Source organism: Loxodonta africana, chromosome 1, assembly GCF_030014295.1.
Source record: "Loxodonta africana isolate mLoxAfr1 chromosome 1, mLoxAfr1.hap2, whole genome shotgun sequence".
NCBI lineage: Eukaryota > Metazoa > Chordata > Mammalia > Proboscidea > Elephantidae > Loxodonta > Loxodonta africana.
This window is the reverse complement of record NC_087342.1, coordinates 212,692,545-212,710,698: the sequence shown is the minus strand read 5'-3', so window position 1 is coordinate 212,710,698 and position 18,154 is coordinate 212,692,545. Positions and strand designations below refer to the sequence as shown.

At 43.3% G+C, this 18,154-nt stretch overlaps 1 protein-coding gene across 8 annotated transcripts in view; it reads left to right on the top strand.

Moving 5' to 3' along the window:
• Positions 1–11,710: 11,710 nt before the first annotated feature.
• The window catches only part of PLAGL1 (PLAG1 like zinc finger 1), a 146,340-nt gene continuing 139,896 nt past the window's right edge, over positions 11,711–18,154 (top strand). For 7 of the 8 annotated variants that reach the window (XM_064291674.1, XM_064291724.1, XM_064291731.1 and 4 more), the window contains exon 1: positions 11,712–11,852. The gene's annotated coding sequence lies outside the window, so the exon portion shown is untranslated. Of the gene's footprint in view, positions 11,853–18,154 lie in introns of all 8 variants that reach the window. The other variant, XM_064291741.1, reaches the window with a different exon arrangement.

Sequence of the window (18,154 nt, the reverse complement as noted above, 5' to 3'; positions counted from 1 at the left end):
CTACTCCAGGAATGACAACTTGAAGAGGAACAGTGTTGCATTCATTATAAAACAGAACATTTCAAGATCTATCCTGAAGTACAACGTTGTCAATGATAGGATAATATCCATACGCGTACAAGGAAGACCAGCTAATAGAACTATCATTCAAATTTACCCACCAACCACTAAGGCCAAAGATAAAGAAATTGAAGATTTTTACCAGCTTTTGCAGTCTGAAATTGATCAAACATGCAATCAGGATGCACTGATAATTACAGGTGATTGGAATGCGAAAGTTGGAAACAAAGAAGAAGGATCGGTAGTTGGAAACTATGGCCAAAGTATGTAAGTTGCAGTCTCTCCATCCTTGTTTCCAAGGAGCATTCTGATTGTACTTCATCTAAAACAGATTTGCTTGTTCGGCAGTCCATGGGATAGTCAATATTCTTCGCCAACGCTGCAATCCAAAGGCATCACTTCTTCTTCGGTCTTCGTTATTCATTGTCCAGCTTTCACATGCATATGATGCGCTTGAAAATACCATGGCTTGGGTCAGGTGCACCTTAGTCTCCAAGGTGACATCTTTGCTTTTCAACACTTTAAAGAGGTCCTTTGCAGCAGATTTGCCCAATGCAACGAGTCTTTTGATTTCTTGATTGGTGCTTCCATAGGTGCTGATTGTAGAGGCAAGTAAAATGAAATCCATGACAACTTCAATCTTTTCCCCGTTTATCATGATGTTGCTTATTGGTCCAGTTGTGAGGATTTTTGTTTTCTCTATGTTGAGGTGTAATTCATACTGAAGGCTGTGGTCTTTGATGTTCATCAGTAAGCGCTTCGAGTTCTCTTCACTTTCTACAAGCAAGGTTGTGTCATCTGCATATCAGAGGTTGTTAATGGGTCTTCCACCAATCCTGATGCCCCATTCTTCTTCATATAGTTCAGTTTCCTTCTTGTATTATTTGCTCAGCATACAGATTGAATAGGTATGGTAAAATGATACAACCCTGACGCACACCTTCCTGAATTTAAGACACGAAGTATCTCCTTGTTCTGTCCCAACAACTGCCTCTTGATGTATGTACAGGTTCCTCACGAGCAAAATTAAGTGCTCTGGAATTCCCATTCTTCCCAATGCTATCCATGATTTGTTATGACCCACACAGTCGAAGCCTTTGCATAGTCAATAAAACACAGATAGACATTTTTTTCTGGTATTCTCTGCTTGCAGCCAGGATCGATCTGACATCAGCAGTGATATCCCTGGTTCCACGTCCTCTTCTGAATCTGGCCTGAATTTCTGGCAGTTCCCTGTTGATATACTGTTGGAGCCACTTTCAAATGATCTTCAGCAAAATTTTACTTGAGTGTGATATTAATGATATTGTTCAATAATTTCCACATTTGGTTGGATCACCTTTCTTGGGAATAGGCATAAATATGGATCTCTTCCAGTCAGTTGGGCAGGAAGCTGTCTTCCGTATATTTACTTGTTGAAAATCATGCTATTAGAATTTAATCTGAAATCTGAAATCAACGTGCAGAAAGGATTGGATAAGAGAGGGACGGGCGAAGGAGGTGGAGGGGCAGTATCCAGAGTGGAGAAGGACAAGTTCTTTTATTGGATGAACAGGGCATGGATGAAAACAGCCAAGAAATCTGGCAAATAAATAGAAATAAAAATAATAGAAGGAAACAAAAAAGAAAAATGTTAGTTTGAACGAAAAATAACCGTAACAGTGTTTTTTGGTGGTATAGCATGGTTTCAGAATATTCTTCTGGGCACATAGAGGGATTTTTGCAACAACAACAAAAATACCCAACCAAATCAATTGTAACTTTACGGCAATGTCTTCTTAATCTGGTAAGTCTTTCTTTCCAGCAGTCTTTAAAGATCTAAAGTGAGCTATTCAGCATGAAGAATAAAAACACATGTATGATCAGCAACTTCTCACCTAAGTCATTTCCCTCAGATCTGGTCTTCACAATGCAAACGCTGCTCTCCTCAGCATTCTTGGAAGGCGTGGTGGATCTAGGCAATGTGGCCTTGTGCAGATTTGGCTTGGATTCCTCCAGGAGTACTTACATTCACTTCATTCTCGACCTTCTATTTCTGTAAATGAACATTGACTAGTTCTATCGGAGGACTCTTTGAAGTCTCTCAGTGGCAGGGAATTTCCATTGCTCTTCAGCAGCATTCTTAGGTTCATCCTACACCACTTTTTTTCGGTGGGGATTCCCTGAAGCCCCTCTGTAACCGGAGAAGTCCCCTGTAACCACGTTGTACAGGCTAAGAACTGATGAGTTGCTCCAACCTCGCTCCCTGCTTAAAAGTCAGTTGCTGTGGTGTCAGTTAGAATCCCTGGTAGCACAGTGGTTAAGAACTCAGCTGCCAACCAAAATATCAATGGTTCAAATCCACCAGCTGTTCCTTGGAAACTCTATGGGGCAGTTCTACCCTGTCCTACAGGGTCACTCTGAGTCAGAATGGCAACAGGGTTTTTTTTTAAAGGGCGGTGTTGATTTTGACTCATGGTGGCTCCATGTGTGTCAGAGTAGAACTGTATTTATGTGTGTGTTTTCAACAGCTGATTTTTCAGAATTAGATTGCCAGGCCGTTCTTCCACAGCGTCTTTGGGTGGGCTTGAATCTCTAAACTTGCAGGTAGCAATTGAGTTTGCTAACTCTTTATATCACCCAGGGACTCCCCTACCATGCTTATTGTTGTTGTTAGATGCCCTCAAGTCAGTTCTGACTCATAGCGAGTCTATGTACAACAGAACAGAATACTGTACTGTCCTGCACCCTCCTCACAGTCGTTGTTATGCTTGAGCCCACTCTTGTAGCCACTGAGTCAATCTATCTCATTGAGGGTCTTCCTCTTTTTCACTGACCCTCTACTTTACCAAGCATGATGTCCTCCTTCTCCAGGGATTGATCCCTCCTGATAATATGTCCCAAGTATGTGAGACATAGTATTCCCATTTTGCTTCCAAGGAGCATTCTGGGTGTACTTCTTCCAAGACAGATTTATTTGTTCTTTTGGCAGTCCATGGTATATTCAATATTCTTCGCCAACACCACAATTCAAAGGCATCAATTCTTCTTCCGTCTTCTTTATTCTTCGTCCAGCTTTCACACGCATATGAGGTGATTGAAAATACCATGGCTTGGATCAGACGCACCTTAGTCTTCAAGGTGACATCTTTGCTTTTGAACATTTTAAAGAGGTCTTTTGCAGCAGATCTGCCCAATGAAATATGTCGTTTGATTTCTTGACTGCTGCTTCCATGGGTGTTGATTGTGGATTCAAGTAAAATGAAATCCTTGACAACATCAATATTTTCTCCATTTATGATGGTGTTGCTTATTGGTCCAGTTGAGAGGATTTTTGTTTTCTTTATGTTGAGGTATAATCCATACTAAAGCTGTGATCTTTGATCTTTATCAGTAAGTGCTTCAAATCCTCTTCACTTTCAGCAAGCAAGGTTGTGTCATGTGCATAATGCATGTTGTTAATGAGTCTTCCTCCAATCTTGATGCCCCATTCTTCATATAGCCTGGCTTCTGGAATTATTTCCTGAGTATGCAGATTGAATAAGTACGGTAAAAAGTACAACCCTGGCACACACTTTTCCCCTTGTTCTCTTGGAATGACTGCCTCTTGATCTATGTACAGGTTCCTCATGAGCATAAGCAAGTGTTCTGGAATTTCCATTCTTTGCAATGGTATCCATAATTTGTCATGATCCACATGGTCAAATAGTTTTGCATAGTCGATAAAACACAGGTAAACATCTTTCTGGTATTCTCTGCTTTTAGCCAGACATTAGCTAAGATATCCCTGGTTCCTCATCCTCTTCTGAATCCACCTTCAATTTCTGGCAGTTCCCTGTCGATATACAGCTGCAACTGCTTTTGAATGATCTTCAGCAAAATTTTCCTTACATGTGATATTAATGATATTGTTCTATAATTTCTGTATTTGGTTGGATCACTTGGGAATAGGCATAAATATGGATCTCTTCCCATCGGTTGGTCAGGTAGCTTTCTTCCAAATTTCTTGGCATAGATGAGTGAGCACTTCTAGTGCTGCACCCATTTGTTGTAACATCTCCATTGGTATTGCATCAATTCCTGGAGCCTTGTTTTTCACCAATGTCTTCATTGCAGCTTGGACCGCTTCCTTCAGTACATTTGGTTCCTGATCATATGCTACCTCCTGAATGGTTGAATGCTGCCCTGCTTAAATCACTTTAACATGGGTTTCTCATAGTGTGGAGGTGAAGGGCTAAGGCTCAGGGCCTAAGCTGCCTAAATTCAAACCTTGGTTCTACCACTCACTGGCTGTGAGAAAGACCTTGGGAAAACAGTTTAATGGGCTTGTGCACCTTTTTCCTTGTCCATTAAGTGGAACTAATTTTAGAAACTATTTCATAGAGTTGTTATGAAGTCTAAATGGTTAGTTACACATAAAGAGTGTAAACTGATACCTGGCATGTTGTAAATACCCTATAAACGAAGGTATTTATAATACTTGTGCCATTCCTTTATGAAATTTCCGTAACACTGAAAAATTACCATCAAGTCTATAGAAAATATGTAGGAACTATATCCTTATGAAAAAGTTATATTAGTTATAACCGTAATATCTGTATATACTTGGGAAGTTCAGTGCACCTCACTGAGCCCTGGTTTTTAACCTATAAAATACAAGATCCCCACAACCAAAAAACTGGTTGCTGTGAAGTCAGCTCCAACTCATGGTGACCCACGTATGTCAGAATAGAGCTGTGCTCCGTAGAGTTTTCAGTGACTAATTTTTCAGAAGTAAATTGCCAGGCTCTCTTCTGAGGTGCCTCTGGGTGGACTCTAACTACCAACCTTTTGGTTGGCAGCTGAGCATGTTAACCTTTGCACCACCCAGTGACTCCATATACACTACTAAGTATAGCATGTCTGCAAAGACATAAGCTAAATTCCTCCTGTTGTTTAAAAATAACTGCTTCTATGCATCTAAAAATGTCAAAACCCAGCCCTCATAATCAAGAGAGATAATTAATGCATGGGGATATTCTACTTCTTTTCAAATGAATACATTTTTAAGAAGAGAATGCTCTTAGAGTAGAATATACTGAATCAAAGAACATAGCTATATAAAACAGTGCTAATCCTTTACTGAATTTCTTCTGAAATAATTTTCTTTTATTTAATTCGTGATTATATGTTTTCAGATCCTATGATATATCACCAATCTACTTTTAGGGAAGCCACTAAAACATGACTAAATCACAACTGGTACCTATTGAAAGATCCAGAATCAACTGAGAAGAATGCGGAAAAAAGGGCATTGTTGAAATACATGTATTTTTATGACTGATCCATAAAGGTAAGAGGAGGAAAAATATGTGAAATGTAGAAAACAAAATGAGAGGCATAAGTTTACAGGAAATATGGGGACGGGAAACAAGTGGGGTAAACTGTACCACAAGGAAGGAAGTGAACAAACAAATGCAGCACATAGCACATGGGACATTATGGACCCAGTTTCTTCCACAAGTCAATGGCAAGGATATTAAAGAGACTTAGGAGACATGACAGCCAAATGCAGTGGATAGAACTTGTGTGGCTTCTGATTAAAAAAAAAACCAACAGGCAAACAGAAAAAAAACAATTGCAAAAACACATTTTTAGAAAACTGAGAAAGTTTGAATATGGGCTGGGTGCTACGTAATACCAAGTAGTTATTGTTCAGTTTGTTAGTGTGGTAATGGCATTGATGTCGTGTAAGAGATATGTACTGAAGTAAGTAGCAGTAAATTAAGCTGTTTGAGGTTTGCTTGAAATATTTCAGTAAAGAAAACAAAAAAAATACATGATACACATGTGATAAAGTCTTGACAATTATTCAACTTGAGGGATAATTGTATGGGGGTTCATTATACTATATTCTCTTTGTATGTTTATATTTTTCATAATAAAATTTAGTAGCTTTTTAAAAGCCATACATGTAATTTTAAAATGTTACTAGTTTCTTCTAGAAGGAAAAAATATTATAGCTGCACGTAGTTTTAGCTTGTTGAATTAAAAGCTCAGCTTGTTAAAATTAGAGGGTGAGCTTTGCGTCTTGCTCTTGCCATAATAACTACTGCAGAATTAATAATAATGTCATTGATATTAATCTAAGTATCTAAATACTAGCATCTAAATTTCTTTTTACGTATTTTACGTATTTTCCTTAAAAACTGTCACATACTAAGATTCAAGATAGTTATCGTAAGAATATATATGCCAAGCTTATTCTAAGTACGATTTGGATAGAATTTGGGAGATAGACACAGGGAGAAAAGGGACAGAGAAGAAGCACAGATGGCAGGAAGTTTTCCAATCCGAGTGTCCAGGAGAATGACGGTGCGGTTAGAATTATGAAGACTAACATATGAAACTGGCTGTAGGCGTAAGTGCTGATTTTAGTTTTGGAATAGAGAATTCAAGGGGCTGGTGGGAAGCTCAGGGGAAGCTGTTCAGCAGTGAAAAAGAGGTGTTTGTGGCTCAGGATCTTTCAGGGCTAGGGACTTGGACTTCATATGCCCAAAAGTGATATATGATAAGCTTCCACGTGAGTGGAAGGGAGAATGGCAGAAGAGAGGAAAAGGTCTGAGACAGAACATTGGAGGACCACCTACCCTTAGGAAAGGGGAAGAGGAAAGCATAGAGATAAAAACATGTTTTAAGTATTCAGAAAACCAGGAAATATAAAGTGGCAGGAGTTAAGGGAGGAAGTGTTTTCTGCCAGGGCTGCCATTATTCCCTCAATTCAGATAATAGCTTTGAAAGGACAGATAATTTTATATAGGATTTCCTTCAGTTTCTTCATAATTGCCTTGCCCCTGCTAAGAGGTGTGAGATATTTCCTTGGGGCTATTTATAACCCACCAAATGTGTGATAGACAATACTGAGAGACTGTATTGGATTATTGCTGCATGATGTGGGATGCCCCAGAGTCTGGCTGTGGTTGGTTTTGAAGTATTTAGATTCCTGCCATTTCAAAGGTACCAAGACCTGTAAGTAAGGGTAATATCAGGTTGATGTCCCATGGCCCGTAAAATACAATTCCCTAAATTTCCTTCAAAAAAGAAAAAGCCATTGGAGAGAGAGTGGGAAGAAGAGGATCGGTTAGCCTATCCTCCTGAAGTAAAATGGTTCAGAAAAGTCGAGGATACTGAAGACTCAGCCCACCATGTTGGCAATTAGAATCATTGCTCATTGCTAAGAGAAGAGGTAGAGTGGTTGGCAAACTTAGATTCTAAGGTAGATTCCAAGGGGTTCTACAGTGAGTTGTGTTGTGTGCTGTCGAGTAGATTCCTACTCATAGTGACCCTGTAGTAAGAGTAGATCTGACCCATAGGGTTTCCTAGGCTGTAATCTTTACAGGAGCAGAATGCCAGGTCTTTTCTCCCATGAAGTCACTGGTAGGTTCCAACTGCCGACCTTTTGGTTAGCAGCCGAAGATTTAACAATTGCACACCAGGGCTCCTCCTCTGTAGCGAGTAAGGGTCAGAACCTGAAGCAAGAGAGTAGACACTCATCGGCAAAGTTTGGTGGTAAAGGAACACTGAATAACAAGGCAGTAGTTCAAAGTGATAGCAGGGCTGTTAGAAATTTTTATACTGATAGTAATAATTATTATTTAAAGAATAATGGAGACCTAAGCTCAGAGGCAGAGGCCCAAGAGCCAACAAAATGGGAGGCTTTGAAAACGCAAGTAAAAGGAGATAATTGATACCGTCCAGTCTTGGAAGCAGTGGAGGTTTTGAGTTTAAGGCACAAGGATTAGTTTTTGCAAGGAAGAATAGTTCCTCAGAAGAAAAAGGAAAGATAAATAACAGGAAGATGTAGAATTATTTGTGGAAGCTCAAGTGGGAAGCCCCCTGGCTTCTCTTGAAAAAAAAAAAAAAAGGCAATTCCATCTGTTGAGAGTGAAGAGAGTGAAAGTGGAGTCTTGGATGATTTAGAACTGGAAGAGAGAGAATGCAACAGGGAGACGATGAAAAGGATGCTACAAAGCAGTGAAAAGCAGTAAGTGCTCTTCTGAGATTATACCAATTCACAGTGGATCCAATCAGCACGTTCCTCTGCCATTCCAGTAACATGCCACAAATTGAGAAAGTAATAAAGTGGATGAGGGAGATTACGGGCCAGAAACGGAGGGAGGTCAAAGGAATGAATGAAGAATCCATTGGTAGTAAGGAAAACAGGGGCATTAAAAACAAAACTGACCTACAGTAGGTAGGGAGATAAGAGAAGTAAGAATGGAGGTAATGGACTAAGAAAATTAGAAGGGGTTCCAGGAACTGAAGGTCACAAACAAATAAAAAATGGGAAGCAAGGCAGGAGGTGGGGACAGGACTGAAGCCTGTGTGTGGTATGAGAAGGGAATTCCATACGCTTGGGGTAATTCATTCACTACAGCAGTCCCTTACATTGGTACCTAATAAGAAAAGTTCCTGAAAATGTGTTCAAAAGGCAAATGTATAAGGAAAAAAAAAGACGTTATAAATAGTTCTCATTACTAGAAAACAGAAATGGCTACAAAATTCCTCATTATGATTGGGCAGCCAGGGGGTGTTATAGCCTCCCCAGGAAACCCGAGCAGAAAGATGGCTGCTGGGGTCAGGACACCTGTGTTCCAGGCACCTGGGGAGATTAAACCTGGCTTCCAGGGCCATGCCAGGCTGGGTAGTTGGAACAGGGGCCTGGGAAAGGATCTTTATTTTCTGCCCCTACAGAGGATCTAACTGTGCTATTTTACTACTAAGGGGTTGAGACTGGCTGCCAGGACTATCAAGAACCTTCACCCCCTCAGGTCCCCCAACAGGTGGAGTACGTTCTAGGCCCTGGGAGATGACCTCCACATCTCTGTTGTAAGTGCCATGTGTGGGGAGGCAGAGGTTGAAGAATGCATCCTTCAGTATGGAGTGTTAGGCATTGGGGTCCTCAAGCCCCACACAGCTTCCAGGTCCCTTAGCAGGAGCCTGACCTTGGTGAGCAGCTGACAGCACCGCCCGTCAGTCAGTAGCCTGTGCCATCTCTCAGCAGATGATGACCTAGAATGGAATTTGGCGTATGAAAGGTAGCTGGAAGGGGTATGAATGCAGAGTGTATAGCCGTGCAGATTGTACACCACTAAAGATACTGTATTTGAAAGCTGGGGACTGCGGGATATGCCAGTGAAATTTGCAAATCAGAGTGCTCCTGATTAGGTATGGAAGAAAAGAAATGTGCACGCTCAATCTGGGATCCGGGAATGAGTTCCTTTTTAAGCTTCATGCTCAAGAGCCTCACATTCTCTGCAGATCATTTAAGAAGGCATCAGTGTTATGTTTCCCCCTCATGTGCTATTTTGCAGCCTGTCATATCTCGATCAGATAGATGGTTTAACTTACTCTACTGGAAAGTGCTTAACAGCATGGACTAAAGAGTGTGGACTCTGGAGTCATCTCGCCTGGATAAACACTAAAGTGTTAGCTGTTACTCCTTTTATTAGATCCACAATCTCACCCCCTCCTCTGAACTTCTGAAAAATCACCTATTCCTTGAAAGGTCTAGGCATTCCCCCCTCTCTCACTTCCTTTATTGAATTTGTTTTTGAAAGTCTTTGAAAGCTCACTTCCTGCATGAATGCTTCCCTGCTCAAGGGAGAGGTAGTGAACTTGCCTTCCTTATCTAAACATGCAACCTCCCATCCCCCACCCATCCCAAAGACATAGCAGGATGAAAATGTTGGGGGGCAGGGGGACACAGATGGCTGGGAAGCAGGTTTTATTTTCTATCTTAACAAAAAGATGCTGTGTTTATATTAACACGATTTTTAAAAAGTGTGGCTTAAATTGCACAATTAGAGGATTTCATGCACCTTTGAAGTTTTTTCATGTTTCTGAGAGACAGATCTTTTCCCTCTTCATTATCCACCATGCCGTCCTTCTCAGTTCTTTCCTCCTTCATTCTCCTTTGGCTCCCTCTTAAAATTTGATTTGTCCGTTCTATTGGCCAGTGGCAACTCAAGAGCAGGATACAGGGAGAAAAATAGAAAGGAGAAAAAAAGCTCTTTGCTGTACTGTCATTTCACACGATTCATGTCTACTGAAAGGTTGTGTCTTAAGTAGCTACTGCCACCACCAAATACTATTCCACTAATTCTTTTATGAATTCTTTCATTCAACAAATATCCTATTATGTGCTTGGTACTGTACTAAGCATTCTCCCCCCTCTCATCCTGGAAAACTAGGCTGTGGGTTTAAGCTTTATGTTTCGTTCTCCTGTTATAGAAACTTAAGAAAATAACCACTGGAATTCGGTATCTTCTTTCATCCATTTTGCAAGACATAAATGCCTTCATGTATTTTTAGCAGTTTCTTCTCTTTTCCCCAAGGTGAAAAGAGAGAGCGAAAGCCATGCTTTAGGATTCAGGCAAAACTGTGTTCAAATCCCAGGTATCTGTGCGACCTTGGAGAAGAATGTATTTTCCAGCTTTCATCAGTAGGGTAATAATTACTACAGCAAAGAAATGTGGAAATTCGGTGGGAAAAAGTATGCGAAGTGCCTTTGCGCAAGTGAGTTCCTTTCATTCTATTACTGTTTGTCTTCATTTATAAGCCCTTTGGGGATAGATGATAAAACCATTAATCTGAATTGCAGTAGTTTTAATAATCAATAGAAAAAGTAAACACATAGTGCTAACAGAGCCAGCGAGGGTTTAACCTGATCACATTCAAGAAAAGTCATTTATTGATTTTGCAAGCGGGTATTTCACATGCAGGGAGTGTGGTTTCAAGGGTAATCCATCATTTGCTATTCAACAGAACTGGGGAAATTCTTAGGTGGAAATTCAGAAATAAGCATTTCTGAGACACTTTGTTCTCTCAGGGGGAATTTCTTCTTTTCTCTTCTTGCCCAAGCAACAAGTTATAGTAACATATTTACATATTCATATTTTTTTGTGAGATGGAATTGTGGAAAAATCCAGCACTCAGTCTGGCAGAACTGAGCCTTAATTTTTTTTAACCTGTAAAAGGGGCATAATACTTATGCACAAGTTTGTGTATGAATTAAATGCATTATGAATAAAAAACACCTGGCACATAATCGACAATGTTATTTCCGTCTCTCCAAAGTCCACCTGACCGGTTACAGGCAAATCACCAAAAACACCTGCTGAATGAGCCAGGCACTGTTCTAGGCGCTTTCCACCGTTCCCTTCTTTAACTCTCGCAACAATCTTTTGATTGTTCTACGGTGAAGCCAATCAGCTTAAGCTTCAGGCCCTCTCCCTTGTAAAGGTCCCTTCCAAAGCACTGATCTAATTTTGTATCTTCACCCTCACCCCCAAATGTTTAACTTTCAGCCCCCACAAATCTGGATTTGCCCTGGATAGGTACTATTATTTTTCCTCATTTTACAGACAGAAGGAAAGTACCTCACACTACTAATGAGTAGTGGAGCACCATTTGAACCTCATTAGCTTGACCCCTGAGCCCAAAGTCTTCACGGCTGCAGGTGATGACAATAGTTTCGCTCAGAGCAAGAACAAAGCGCACACGCCGGGGAGGGCAATAATAGCGCAGAAATCCCCCGCGCGGCTAACGTGCGCAGGCTGGAGTCGGAGGGAGATCTCGCGCCCAGGCTCCCCGCCCCTTCCTCCCCTTCTCCTTTTCCGCGCCGCCGACTCGGAGCCGCGCAGCACGCCCGGCGGCGGCCCACACGGGCTCGCTTCCTCGAGCTGTGGGCGCCGGACCGCCGGCGCGTCGGGTCCGGGCTCGGCAACTTTCCAAGTGGGAGAAACTTGGCAGCAAGGCGCAAGGGCGAGAAGGTGAGGCGCAGTGGGCTGGGATGCTGCGGGGGGCGGGGACGCGCGGGCCCGGGGCGCCGGAGCGGGCGCGGCGCTCAGGTGGGGCCGGCGGGCCGAGCCCCCGCCCAGTCCTCGCGCCGGGCGCCCGCGGGGCCGCAGGTGCGCGGGGCCGGGGGCGCGGCCGTCCGCTGCAGCCCGGGGCGGGGGGCGCGCCGGCGCTTTTTCCCCCGGCCTCGCGCGGCGCCCGGGGGCGGCGGGGCGGCGCACGGGACGCGGCGGCCGCCTTTGTGCGCTCGGGCGCGCTTCCCTCTCCGAGTCCCCGCTGCACGTTTGTGCGCCGCGCGGAGGCGGGGGCGGCGGCGGTTGAGGTAGGAAGCGGTCTCTCGGGCAAGGGGCGTGTTTGCCTTCTCCAAAGTTCTCTGTTCACGGGGCCGGGGGGCGGGGGATGTCTACGCTGACCGCAGGGTAATAATTTCTGAACTGCCCGAAACGTGAGAATATCAAGTTCCAGCGCAGCCCGTCCGGTGGTAGACTGACTGGATGGGAAGAGAATGACCTAGTGGCGGCGGGGAAGTCCCGACAGACTTCAGGAGAAAAGGCGGGAGGCCGGGTCGTCGCGTCTCCAGGACTGCAGGCGATGCACAGGGACGAATTAGGAAGAGGGGGTGCCCTTGTTCGGTGGCGAGTCGCATGCGCTGCGCGGTGGTGGTCGTGATGGCCTGGGCGGGTGCCCCACGGAATTGTTTTTATACCGGTGCAGAGGCGGGGGAAGCGCCGCCGAGGGAAAACGATCCCCTGGGTGCTAGTTTCGTTTACTGGGTGTGAAGAGGTCTAGTACTCATGAGCCGCGCGTTCCATTGAGAAAGAGAAGTGTAGTGAGAACTCTGGCAGTTACTCCAGTGTCGTGGTATTTAGCGTCTGTTCGGCCACTTTTAGTCAAAGAAGGAAGAAATACAACGTGTAGAGGGAGTAAATGACAGGATAGTTTGTGTTGCCTGGTGTGGGGATGCCTAACCAGAGGCGCCTCCCAGAAGCACCAGAAGAGCTTTTCAAAGTACACAGCTTGGGCCCACCCCAGACGTCTGGAATCAGGAGTTGGGGGCAGGGGCAGAGAGTGAAGCCCTGTCCCCTGCACTTTTTAAACCTTCTCCAAGGGATTTGCTGGGTACATCTATTAGGAATCAGGGAGTAAGTAAACTGGATTCTACAGTAGTGTGATATTGAACAAACTGTAAGCACAACATTTCCTCATCTGTAAAGTAGCACCTCAGAACTTGTTATAAAAGTAAAATAGTATATGATTGCAAAGAATGAGAATTCCAGAACACTTAATTATGCTCACATGGACTCTGTAAGTAGACCAAGAGATTGTTGTTCTAACAGAACAAGGAGATACTGCATGGCTTCAAATCAGGAAAGGGGTGTGTCAAGGTTGTATCCTTTCACCATACTTAGTCTGTATGCTAAGCAAATAATCTGAGAAGCTGGACTATGTGAAGAAGATTGTGGCATCAGGATTGGAAGACTCATTAAGTACTTGCAGTATGCAGAAGACACAGCCTTGCTTGCTGAAAAGTGAAGAGGACTTAAAGCACTTACTGATGATGAGCAAAGACCACAGCTTTCAGTATGGATTACACCTCAACATAAAACAAAAGTCCTCACAACTGGATCAATAAGCAACATCATGATAAACAGAGAAAAGATTAAAGTTGTCAAGAATTTCATTTTACTTGGATCCACAATCAACACCCATGGAAGCAACAGTCAAGAAATCAAATGATGCATTGTATTGGGCCAGTCTGCTGCAAAAGACCTCTTGAAACTGTTAAAAAGCAAAGATGTCACCTTGAAGACTAAGATACACCTGACTCGAGCCATGGTGTTTTCAGGCACCTCACAAGCATGTGAAAGTTGGACAATGAATAAGGAAGACCCGAGAAGTGATGCCTTTGAATTTTAGTGTTGGCAAAGAATATTGAATATACCATGGACTGCCAGAAGAATGAACAAATCTGTTTTGGAAGGAGTATAGCCAGAATGCTCCTTAGGAGTAAGGCTGGCAAGACTTTGTTTCAATACTTCGGCTATGTTGTCAGGAGGGACCAGTCCCTGGAGAAGGACATCATGCTTGTTAAAGTAGAGGGTCAGCAAGGAAGAGAAGACCCTCAACGAGATGGATTGACACAGTGGCCGCCACAGTAGGCTTAAGCATAGCAACAATTGTGAGGATGCATACAATTGGGCAGTGTTTTGTTCTTTTGCACACAGGGTTGCTATGAGTCGGAACAAACTCAGTGGCTCCTGACAACAACAACAGTATATAATGTGTGGAAGTGTTGTGAGAAGGGAGAGATGGGCATGATGATACCAGATTGTAGTGCATTGGGAACAAAAGGATGCGTACGTCACCTCTGTAAGTGATGTCTGGACCTAGTGAGAGGAGTGGAAGGATAACCTTTCCTAAGACAGGAGGGTTGGTTGTCGGAGGGTTAAATTACTGACAGTGTTGGTGTAAACTATTAACTTGGATGAGAAGTAAGCAAGCGCCAGCCTTCCGCCTCTTGGGAAGGTGGTTTGAAAAAATGCACCATTGTCTGTTTCCTTTTCTCAAGAACCAAATGCTTTAGATTATTTTCATTTAGGCAAATCAAGGGCCAGTAATCACCAAGATGTCCTTGTCCTGCTCTGTGGTAACCCCAAGTCCATCTGAAAGCTGCGTATTCTAAATGTGAATTTTTGCTCCATCATTCAACAAGCGTTCATTGAACATCTTTATGTACCAGGCATTCTTGAAATACAAAGAAGAATGGAATGCTGTTTTTTGCCCTACCCCTTTCTGTCCAGTGGGGGAGACTGAGGTCAAAACAGGCTACAATATAACCTGGTTTTAAGGGTAATGAAGGTACTGGATGAGCAAAGTACTGTGTGGCCCAGAGGAGAAGCAGCAGCTCAGTTGGTGTGGAGGAGGGAGGGGTGGAGTGTGCTTCACATAGGAGGTGACACCGGAACTGAGTAAGTAGCCACCTCCTGTCAAAGCTCTGAGAATTGAGGATTCTACATGTACTCATGTCTATATTCCCCCCCCTTTTTTTTTAAACGTCTGGCCGAATTCTAGTGTAATCACATGCTGAGTCTAGAATGGAAATGAATTTTGGTCTCATGATAGCTTTTTAAATAGGCATTCTGTCACTTCGTAAAATTCTCTCAGCTATGTCTAAAGTTAATCCAGGAAAAATTGTGAAAAAAAGCACGCTCAAGGAAAAATTCAAAATGTGTGCTGCATTCTTACTAAAATATTTAGTTCCATTGAGAAATAATATTCAAGTAGATGTTGTTAGGTGTTGTCGAGTCAGTTCCGACTCATAGTGACACTGTGTACTACAGAATGAAACATTGCCTGGTCCTGCACCATGCTTACAATCCCTGTTATGCTTGAGCGTATTCTTGTAGCCACTGTGTCAGTCCATCTCATTGAGGGTCTTCCTCTTTTCTGCTGACCCTTTACTTTACCAAGCATGATGTCCTTCTCTAGGGACTGATCCCTCCTGACAGCATGTCCAAAGTATGGGAGATATAGTCTCACTGTCTTTGCTTCTAAGGAGCATTCTAGTTGTACTTCTTCCAAGACAGATTTGTTTGTTCTTTTGGCAGTCCTCAGTGTACTCCATATTCTTCACCAACACCACAATTCAAAGGCGCCAGTTCCTCGGTTTCCTCATTCATTGTGCAGCTTTTGCATGTATATGATGTGATTGAAAATACTGTGGCTTGGGTCAGGCGCACCTTAGTCTTCAAGGTGACACCTTTACTTTTCAACACTTGAAAGAGGTCCTTTGCAGCAGATTTGCCCAATGCAGTGCGTCATTAAAAAAAAAATTTTTTTTTCATTTAGATAGTCTTAATTATGTGCACTTCCAAAAGTTGTGCTTTTATTTATTAATAGTTCTTGTCATGTTAATTATGAAAGCTTAAAATGGCAACAGAGAGGGTTCATGAGGAAAGCAGTGAAAGGAATTAAAAGGGAATAACTGGAAGAGGGAGAGCAGAAGGAGAAAGCGGTTTGATAAAATTGATGGTGGTCAGGGATGTCAGGCGGGGGGAAGAAGTAAACACTGGAAAGGCAGGGTGGAAGGGAAATGGATTAATCAACCTTCGCTCCCAGCTTCTTCCCTGTGGATTTACTGTCTTACACATTTTCATTAAACACTTGTTGGGTGTTGTAAAGCCAACGCATAGTGACCCTACAGGACAGAGTAGAATTGCCTCATAGGGTTTCCTAGGCTGTCATCTTTATGGGAACCAATTGCCAGGTCTTTCTTCCTACAGAGCGGCTGGTGGGTTTGAACTGCTGGCATTTTGGTTAGCAGCCAAGCGCTTAAACCATTGTACCAGCCAGAGTTCCTAAACATCTGCGTAGACTTAGATTTCAAATATTTCAGAATGTAGAGGGAAGCAGTAAACTGTGGTGGATTAAAGCTTGGGCAAGGCCCTTAACTAGTCAAGCCTGCTCACCTGTAAAATGGGGCTATGTATACCATCTGCACAGGAGGATCCATAGCCAGTGCTGCTTAAGGCACCCGGCCATGGAAGGGGCTCAGTTGGGAGTGCTGCTACTGCTGCTGCTGCTGTCACCGTCTTATCTGATCCTGGTGGGGATGGGGTGGGCTGGGCGGATGGATGGGTCCTCCTTTCACGGTTGAAGAAATTGGAGTTAGGAGAGGTTGACTTGCTAAAGTCCTGTGCTAATGGTGAAAGAACTCCTATGAGAGGCTCTTTTCTTTTGGAATTTAGTGGTGTGTTGCTCCAGCACCACACTGTTGTTGATTCTGCTCTGGCTGTTAGCCTCCCTTGGAGTTTAAAGAAGCAAAGGCTGTCATCTTGGGTGTCAGTAATAACTCTTCACCTCACCATCACCCAATGACTCTCACTTCTCATTGTTTTTTGAAAATTGCTTTTCTTTCTGAGGCCCATGGGTGTAGGGCAATTCGGCTTGGGGGAGGGAGTGGGAAAGGTATAAGGAAGTTATATATGGAAGTGCTTTAAAAAGGGGGAACCCCTCTCCAACTTCCAGTAATGTGTTGTAACATTACTAGAAAAATAGCTTTATTGCTTAGCGACTTAACTGCTGTTTATCAGTAGCTGGGGGTTCTGGTGTCAGAAATCGTGTTTCCTTGTGTATCCCCTTTCACGTATGTCTGGTCCTTGGGGAGGAGGGATAGGGGATCGTGGGCCTATACAGAGAGCACATGGATGTGGGTCAGATTTTGATGAGAACGTTAATTGGTAATTTTGAGTGAAAAAAGTATGACCAAGAATCTCTGCATTGGAAAACACGGACACAGAAAATGGTAACGGAGAAATGTTTTTGAGAGAATTCCTAGTATTGGTTCGGTTTTCTTGAGGAGGGAGCATCTTTAATCTTCATCAACCACTTTTCTATTTTTAGATGCAGAGTGCTTCCAATTTCCTGTCTCTCAGGTCAGCATTTTTAACAAGCAGTCAAAATAGCTGTTGTAATACATATCAGGTGCCCAAGATTGTGTTGTGCTCTGTAGGTGATACCTGAAGATAGAAAGACAACACTTCACCCAGGGAGCAATGAAGAAACAAATTGGGTGAAATAAATATAAAGGCTACCTGGTGTGGCACAGTCTCCAGAACGAAAGGGACCAAAGGGCTTTCATAGGCTTTAAGACAGCTTTGTGGAGGAGGAGATGGGACACACTACAGGGTAAAAGTGGCCTTTCAAACCCTTGGTCACCTGGGGATGAGGGGACAGCAGGTGGTGTTAGAGTCGTGCCAGTCTCCTAGAACCACCCCATGTACCCCAAAAGACTAAAGCAGGCTTACTGGCTGGGCAGCCTCAGGGATGGGAGGATGTTAGGTGCAAGGCAAAGCTTACCAAAAGCAATTGGCGTTGAGTCGACTGTGACTCATGGTAACCCATGTGTGTCAGGATGGGACTATGTGCCATAGGGTTTTCAATGGTTGATTTTTCAGAAGTAGATTGCCAGACCTTTCTTCTGAGGTGCCTCTGGGTGCAACCAAGCATGTTAACTGTTAGCCCAAGGCAGAGACTCCAGACAAAGCTTACTCTGCCAGAACAAGTTTCTCACAAATTCACAAAGGGTGATAAATAGAAGAGTTGGTGAGTGGCTATGATAGGTAGTCATTTGTTGAATGTTGTTATTGTGTGCTGTCAAGTTGATTGTGATTTACAGTTACCCCTTGTGACAAGAGTTGAGCTGTCCCATAGGGTTTTCTTGGCTGCAGTCTTTACAGAAGCAGATCACCAGGTCTTTTCTCCTGCTGAGCCTCTG